The sequence below is a fragment of the Erythrolamprus reginae genome, chromosome 1 (assembly GCF_031021105.1).
Source record: "Erythrolamprus reginae isolate rEryReg1 chromosome 1, rEryReg1.hap1, whole genome shotgun sequence".
Taxonomy (NCBI): domain Eukaryota; kingdom Metazoa; phylum Chordata; class Lepidosauria; order Squamata; family Dipsadidae; genus Erythrolamprus; species Erythrolamprus reginae.
This window is the reverse complement of record NC_091950.1, coordinates 203578510-203586765: the sequence shown is the minus strand read 5'-3', so window position 1 is coordinate 203586765 and position 8256 is coordinate 203578510.

Genomic DNA, 8256 nt, shown 5'->3' with positions numbered 1-8256 from the left:
AAATTTAGGTTTAAAAAAAGGGTTTTTCTTAAAAAAAATATTGACTCTTGCTTGCTCAAAGCACTTAAAACAAATGTTGAATAAGCTTTATATGCAAACAAGGCCAGTTTTGGCTGTTTACACAGAAGCTGGAAGTTATTGCATTGTATGTTTTTTCTGCATCTTTCTAAGTTTAAGCACTGTTACCAAGCTGGCCAGAGATACTGTATCTCAGGATCCCATCCTCCCACTTATATGCATACACATATATAAATACTATACATACACATGCATGTACACACATACACACACACACACACATCTTTTAATGACTTACCTATCTGATTCTAGATGCTTCCCTGTGCAGCAAGATCCATATTTCAAACTTCAGAAGTTAAACAAAGTGACCAATTTCCTCTGACTAATCGAGCATGCAGTTTGCTTGTATTTGGCAAAAAGGATTTATTACATTGAGCAACAATAAATGTTTCAAGCACTATTATGGGGCAACTATGTGTTGCAGTTCATTAACTTAAAAGCAGGAGCCTGCTGAAGTACCATTTCTATTTTGGGCTACTGTGTTTCAGGTTCAGTGTGTATTTACAGCTCCCAAAGCAATAAAATGTCTGAGAAATCCATCACGGAAACTAACTTTACATAAAAATTGCTAACTGCGTAGGAGGGTGTTTGCTTGCTGTTCTCTCACCTTGAAAAATTAGCAACTGCTGCTGAATCCCACCGCTTTCTAGGTTTGTTTGTTTGTTTTTTACATACTAAAATCTGTGATGTTATAGCTCCCTTCCTCACATTGTAGCTGCTCAGAATTGCAATATTTTCTTCTGAACTGATGAATGCAGAACCATAAAACAGAAAATGGGTTTATTATTTTAGGCATTCGTTTATATAAAACATTTATATCAAACTATTCCACTTCTAAAATAGATATGCAAGATTATTAAAATAATAAAAGTACAGAAACAAAATGCAATAAATCCAGTCTAAAGGCCTCATTAAATCCACATAAATCCCATTCACAACAAAATACCAACAGTAGCACAGCACCTAAAAAAAGGGCAGGCAATAAAAGTTTGCCATGGTTATTTCCCCTGAACAAAATAATAGAATCTAAGACTGGTGTCAGAAGTACTTAACACAACAGTAGCTTCATTAGCTAAGGTCAAGTTTCTCTTTTCACTCCCCAGGAAGCACTCAGACCACCAAGATTTTTCTTTGTAATCTGTGGTTCACAGTTTATCTGTATAGGATGATTTATATTATTAGCAGCTTTATTGATGTGGCTGTATCTTTAGTAACTCTCTTGTTTAGCAATAGTAATGAAAAAGTAACTCATGTTCAATCCTCGCATTTATTGCCTTTAAGATAAAGGTAAATGTTCCCCTTGTAGATATGTCCTAGTCATTCCCAAAACAAAGGGACAGTGCTCATCTTCCTTTCAAAACCAAAAAGCCAAAGTTGTCCGAAAACATCTCCATGCTCATGTGGTCAACATTATTAAACACCAAAGGTGCAAAGAATGCTGTTACCTTCCCACCAAAGGTGGTCCCTATTTTACTAATTGCATTTTACCTGCTTTTGGATACTGCTAGGTTGGCAGAAGGTGGGACAAGTAACGGGAGCTCACCCCATTATGTGAGAGTAGGGATTTGAACTGCTAAACCGCTGACCTTTTGATCAACAAGGACAGCATCTTAGTCACTGAACCACCACATTTTTGACTCAGTTAATTAAAAGTTAACTTTGCAGGTCTATAAAACAAAGAAAAATAGAAATAAATCAAAAACACAATTGTGGTTTTACCTAGTGACTGCTTTGCTTAATGATCAAAGTCCCAATTGTGGTCACTAAATGGGGACCCAATTGAGTTTGCTTGTGGAAATCCAGAAGGGAACATCAAAAATCACGATTACATGACCAGGGTTCCCCAAGCACTAACATTGCAGTCATACGACCACTGGGACATATCCTGATGGCCAGAACTCCAAGGACTAGTCATAAGTGTTGTGTCCAGAGGACAGTTAGGCATTGTACCCGCCCCTTATTCCTTGGGCGGGAAAATACTATAAGGTGATTGGTTGGCAGCCCGGCATATGTATAGCTGCCGGGCAAGGCCATGTTGTCTATTGTTTTATTCCTGTAACCGTTATTCTCGTTAATAAAAGAACAGTTGTTACCACACGAGTGGAGTCCTTCATCCAGCAAGGATTTAACATCTGGCGACGAGGAAACAAAGGTAACCCAAGGAAAACCCCACTGAGTTTTCCCTGCTGTTCGGGCCAACGATTCCCCCACCGCTCACGCTACCACGAACCGCAGCCGAGGGAAACCCCCCTGGGTCTTTCCCACTGCCACGCTGCTGCCGCACTGAGGGAAACCCCCGTGTCTTCGCGCCGAGCTCTCCTACCTGCTCGGCGGCCACCAGACCCTTGCTGCCGCGCCACCGCCGAGAGGACCGCTGCCAACGCTACTGCCATGCCGCCGGGTTCAGCGGCCGAGGGAAACCCCCCTGGGTCTTCCCTGCTGCCCACGCTGCTACCGCGGTGAAGGAAATCCCTCCATCTTCGCGGCCACCTGACCATCTCTGTCGGGAGGGAACCACCGTCATTGTTGCTGCTGCGCCACCCAACCGCTCTGCAGCTCGGCGGCAAGGGAAAGCCCACAGGACCCTTTGCGGCAGCCCACGCGGCCGCCGCGGCCGCCACCGAGCCCGTCAGCTGTTCTGCAGCCCGGGAATCCCCCCAGGACTGTTCCAGCCACCCACGCGGCCGCCGAAGCTGCCGCCGAGCCCCTCACCTGCTCGGTGCCCAGGGAGACCCCGCCAGAGTTTTCCGTCCACCCACGCAACCGCCGCCGCAGCCGCCGTGCCTGGGAGTCCCCGCAGGACTGTTCCAGCCGCCCACACAGCCGCCGAAACTGCCGCCGAGCCCCTCACCAGCTCGGCGGCCAGGGAAACCCACACCGGATTTTTCCAGCCGCCGCCAAATCCCCTGACATCGCTGGGTTCTGCCCTTCTGCTGCCTCTGTTGCCTCCCCAACACTCCTGTGGAGCCACATACCAGTTAGGGCCACGCCTGGCTGCCATTGATCACCAATATGGCAAGCCACGGTGTCTTTCCTGCTTCCTTTGACCCTTTTGACCCCAGCAATGACACTTGGGAAAGTTTCCTGGACCGTTTTGAATGCTACCTAAAAGCGCAAGATCTTAATGAAGTATCTGAAGCTCGCCGTACTGCTTGTTTTTTGAATGCCTGTGGCAAACCCATGTTTCGCATGGCACGTGCCCTCGTGGTGCCACAGGTGGTTTACGAGGTTCCATGGGACGAGTTGATGGACAAACTTAAAAAACATTATGCTCCCGCTCCATCTTTTATTTCATGCCGTTTTCATTTCCGCCGCCGCATCCAGGCAGAGGGGGAGTCAATCACTCAATACGTGGCTGCCCTCCGGGATGCAGCGAGAGACTGTGACTTCGAAAATCTGGAACGCTCCCTGTTGGAACAGTTGGTTTGTGGAGTGCGAGACCTTCAGCTTCAGCGCCGCCTCCTAGCCCACTCCAAGCTCACCCTAGCCATAGCTATCGATGATGCCTGTGCCGCTGACATTCAACGCCGTATTCCGGAAACAGTGAAATCTCCTCCACAACCGAGCATCCACGCAACAACCAGCTCTTCTAGTGACAACACCAACCAAGGTGACACAGTCGCTCGACTTCGTACCACAACCAACCGCCGCCGCACACCAACCCATGGAGCCAATCAGAGGACCACACTGACACCACGGCAGTCTTACCCACCGTGCCCCAGCTGCGGAGATCCACACCCTCGCTCATCCTGCCAATTTCGCACGGCAACCTGTTACAGCTGTGGAAGAGCGGGTCACCTAGCAAGAGTCTGCCGTTCGACTCCCAACCAACCTGCCAAACGTGCCACACCGTCACGCAACACAAACCAACGCCTGCCAGAACGCCATGGCGACTGCTTCGCCACAAAACCTGATCGAGAGCTATTTGATGGGGAAGAAGAAGTGTTTTTAGCAGCTGGAGGTGGGACCAAAAAAATTTCTTTGGTTGTAACTATTGAGGGATCACCCCTAGAAATGGAGGTAGACACCGGGTCTGCCAGAAGTTTGGTTTCCTGGGACACATTTTCGCACCTTGTTGCAGACCCGTCCCAAGCCAAATTGGGCCCAACAAGTGTAAAACTGAGGGACTATCAGGGAAATCTAATCCCAACCAAGGGGGAGGGGAAATTTCATGTTAAAAAAGGGGCATATTCTGGAATTCTCCCATTAATAATTGTAACTAATCCCCTACCATCTCTTTTGGGGCGGGACTGGTTTACAAAACTAGGGTTGTCGTCTCGGGAATTCACTCAGTGACCCCTGATGTATATTCTTGTATATTTGATGAGTTTTCTGATGTATTTAGCAACACTTTGGGTTGTTATGTGGGAACACCAATATCCCTTAACCTAGACCCCAAAGTGGCCCCCATTAGACTAAAACCCAGTCAAGTTCCTTTTGCACTCAGGAAAAAAGTGGACGCAGAGTTGGACAAACTCATCCAACAGGGGGTTCTAGAGGCCACTGATTATTCCAAATGGGAAACACCGCTGGTAATTCCTGTCAAACCCGACGGGTCTCTCCGCCTATGTGGAGACTATAAGGCGACACTCAATCACGCCCTAAGCTCCAACCCCTATCCGGTACCGGTGGTACAGCAATTGCTACATTCCCTCGGCCAGGGGTCAATTTTTGCCAAGTTGGATATGGCGCAAGCGTACCAACAACTTCCAGTGGACGATGCCACTGCGGAGGCTCAAACTCTGGTCACCCACCGAGGCGCATTCCGTTGTCGCCGCCTCCAGTTTGGCGTAAGTGTGGCTCCTGGCCTGTTTCAGAACATCATTGAGAGGCTGTTATACGGACTACCTGGCATAACGCCATACTTTGATGATATTTTTATATCAGCCACCTCACAACAACAATTACTCACACATGTCCGGGGTGTCCTATTCCATTTTCGAAAGGCAGGCCTTCGCTTAAAACGTAGCAAGTGCCACATAGGAGTTCCCCGTATTGATTTTCTAGGTTACACCATAGACGCTGCCGGCATCCACCCAACACAGGCTAAGATATCAGCTATCAAACAGGCACCTGCACCTGTGAACAAGTCTGAATTACAGGCTTTCTTAGGCCTCCTCAACTTTTACAACACCTTTTTACCACACAAAGCAACCATAGCTGAACCCCTACATAGACTATTGGGAAACGACAGACCATGGGTTTGGGGAGACATAGAACAGGCTTCATTTAAGGCAGTCAAGGACTTGCTGTCATCTGACGAGTCCTTATACAATATAATGATCAATGGCCATTGGTACTGGCTGCAGACGCTTCTCCTTATGGCATAGGTGCCGTTCTCAGCCACCAATTACCAAATGGTTCCCAAGCCCCTATAGCATATTTTTCATGAACATTGTCCAACACCGAGATAAATTATAGTCAGACGGACAAGGAGGCCTTAGCTCTTGTCACGTCAGTAAAGAAGTTTCATGACTATTTGTATGGCAGGCCCTTCGTTTTGCAAACTGACCACAAACCCCTATTGGGCATAATAGCGGGTACTAAAGAGTCTCAATTTACATCCCCCAGAATGACCAGGTGGTCAGAATTTTTAGTGGCCTATACATACCAGTTGCAATATCATCCCGGAAAAGATATGGCACACGCAGATACCCTTAGCCGCTGTCCCCTGCCAGTACCAGTTATAGACCCCTCACCTACATCACAGGTCCTCCTTGTAGAGGACCTTCATAACTCATTGTCTGCATCTGACATAGCTGCCCACTCCTCCTCCGATAACACCATTTCTCAAGTCATAGACTGGGTTAAACGCGGATGGCCCACAAAAGTTTTGCCCAGCGGGTTTGCTCCATTTAAAACCCGACAGAGTGAGTTATCTACTCATAGAGGGTGTTTACTGTGGGGATCACGGGTCATCGTTCCTCCTTCTTTACAGGATGTAGTGTTGCGTCTTCTCCACGAATGCCACCCAAGCATTGTTCGGATGAAGGCCTTAGCTCGCAGCTATGTCTGGTGGCCGGGGTTAGACCAAGCCATCCAGACCTGGGTAGATCGCTGCTAGGAGTGTCAGAACTCCAGGCCCATGCCTCCAGAAGCTCGTCCAAGACAGTGGGAAATACCTAGAGGGCCGTGGTCCAGAATCCACCTCGAGCTGGCCGGCCCCTTCCATGGTCATCAGTTTATGGTACTAGTAGACGCTTATTCAGGCTGGGTAGAAGTAGACATATTACAATCCACGACATCAGAGAGTGTAATTAATGTGTTATCTCGTCATTTTTCTATGCACGGGTTACCCAACCAGTTGGTAACCGACAATGGAGCCCAGTTCACATCCTCACAATTTCAGGTATTTTTAGCCACCTTAGGAATCAGACAAACATTAGCAGCCCCTTGGCACCCTAGTAGCAACGGCAGGGCTGAACGGGCGGTGAGATCTACTAAAGAGGCCCTCAGCCGTCTCAAACGTTTGGACTGGAGGAACAAAGTAAATCTTTATTTAATAACTCAGCATTCAACTCCCTGCCCCACCACAGGCAGGAGCCCAGCGGAGGCACTTATGGGGCGACGCCTGCGTACTAGGTTAGATAGGATTCACCCCACATATACTCCTAATACAGACAGGGAGACACCACTTTGCATGAAAGCATTTGTCCAGGGAGATCTGGTGTACGCACGAAATTATGGGGGAGGAGAACACCGTTGGGAGCCAGGTTTGGTTTCTGAGGTAACAGGCCCTTGCTCTTATAGGGTCCAACTAACTGACGGAAGGATCTGGCATCGGCACATAGACCAACTACGCCGCCAAACCTTAGAAGCTGCCACGCCGGCGTCACAAGCACCATCCGTTCCGCCAACCTGCACCACACCATCCGACTATACAGAGATCACTTCTTCCCTGGACAATCAATATCAAAGACCAATACCGCAATCATTACACCAGGAAATAAACACAGAAGATCAACCACAACCATTTTCTACAGAAACAGAATCACCCTTGCCCCCACCAGGGGCCGAACCCTGCCGTTCATCAAGGACACACAAGCGTCCCGCTTACTTAGAGGATTTTGTGTGCACCAACCAGGTGGGAAGGGGTGTTGTGTCCAGAGGACAGTTAGGCATTTTACCCGCCCCTTATTCCTTGGGCGGGAAAATACTATAAGGTGATTGGTTGGCAGCCCGGCATATATATAGCTGCCGGGCAAGGCCATGTTGTCTATTGTTTTATTCCTCTAACCATTATTCTCGTTAATAAAAGAACAGTTGTTACCACACGAGTGGAGTCCTTCATCCAGCAAGGATTTAACAAAAAGTATCATTTTTTAAATGCTGTTGTAAGTTTAAACAGTCAATAAATTAAAGATTATAACCTAAGGATTCACTTTAAAGCCCAGTGCCTACTGGGGGGGGGGGGGGCTGATTCCAGTGATTATTAAGCAGTTTGTTTTCCTCCATTGACTTTCCTTTTTGAAAACTGGTTGGGAAGGTCGTAAGTAGAGATCCAGTGATCCCAGGATGTTGCAACTGTATTCATAAATACATGCAGGTCGCCAAGTCACAGGGATGCTGCAACAGTTCTAAGTGTGAGGACCAGCCACTTTTTTTATAACTTTGAATGATTGCTGGTTGTAAGTCAAGGGTCGTAAGTCAAGGGTTACTTGTACATATTGAAACAAATTCAAACAAACCCTGATTCCTAATCCAACACTCTAATTACTGTTTGATTATTCCCTTAGTTTCTAGATTTAGAAATCAAAAGTTGCAAAGTTGTAGGGAGGGGCATTTCGGGGTTATATATTTCCCACCATAATAAAATCCTGGCAGGAAGAAGCCTTAATGAAAACTGGTTGCAACATACAGAAATGGATAGAACAAAAGATAAAATCAGGAACGTCCCACAAAATCAAGATCTTATTTCCTCTCTGGAGGAAGTCATATCTCTTCAGCCAATTACATTCAGAAAAAACCCCAAACAATAAACACTCGCACACTGGAGTCATGTGCCAGCTGCCCCTCCTTCCAGCCATATGAGGCAAGATTTATAAGTTCCAGAAAGGGAACACAAGATATGTGATTTCAGACTAAATCACTTTGCTCCCATGTCAATAGAACTACGTCAGAAGACTAATGGGAACTGCATGAGGTATGCCTTGGCTTGAAGAAGATGCCTTTTTGGCA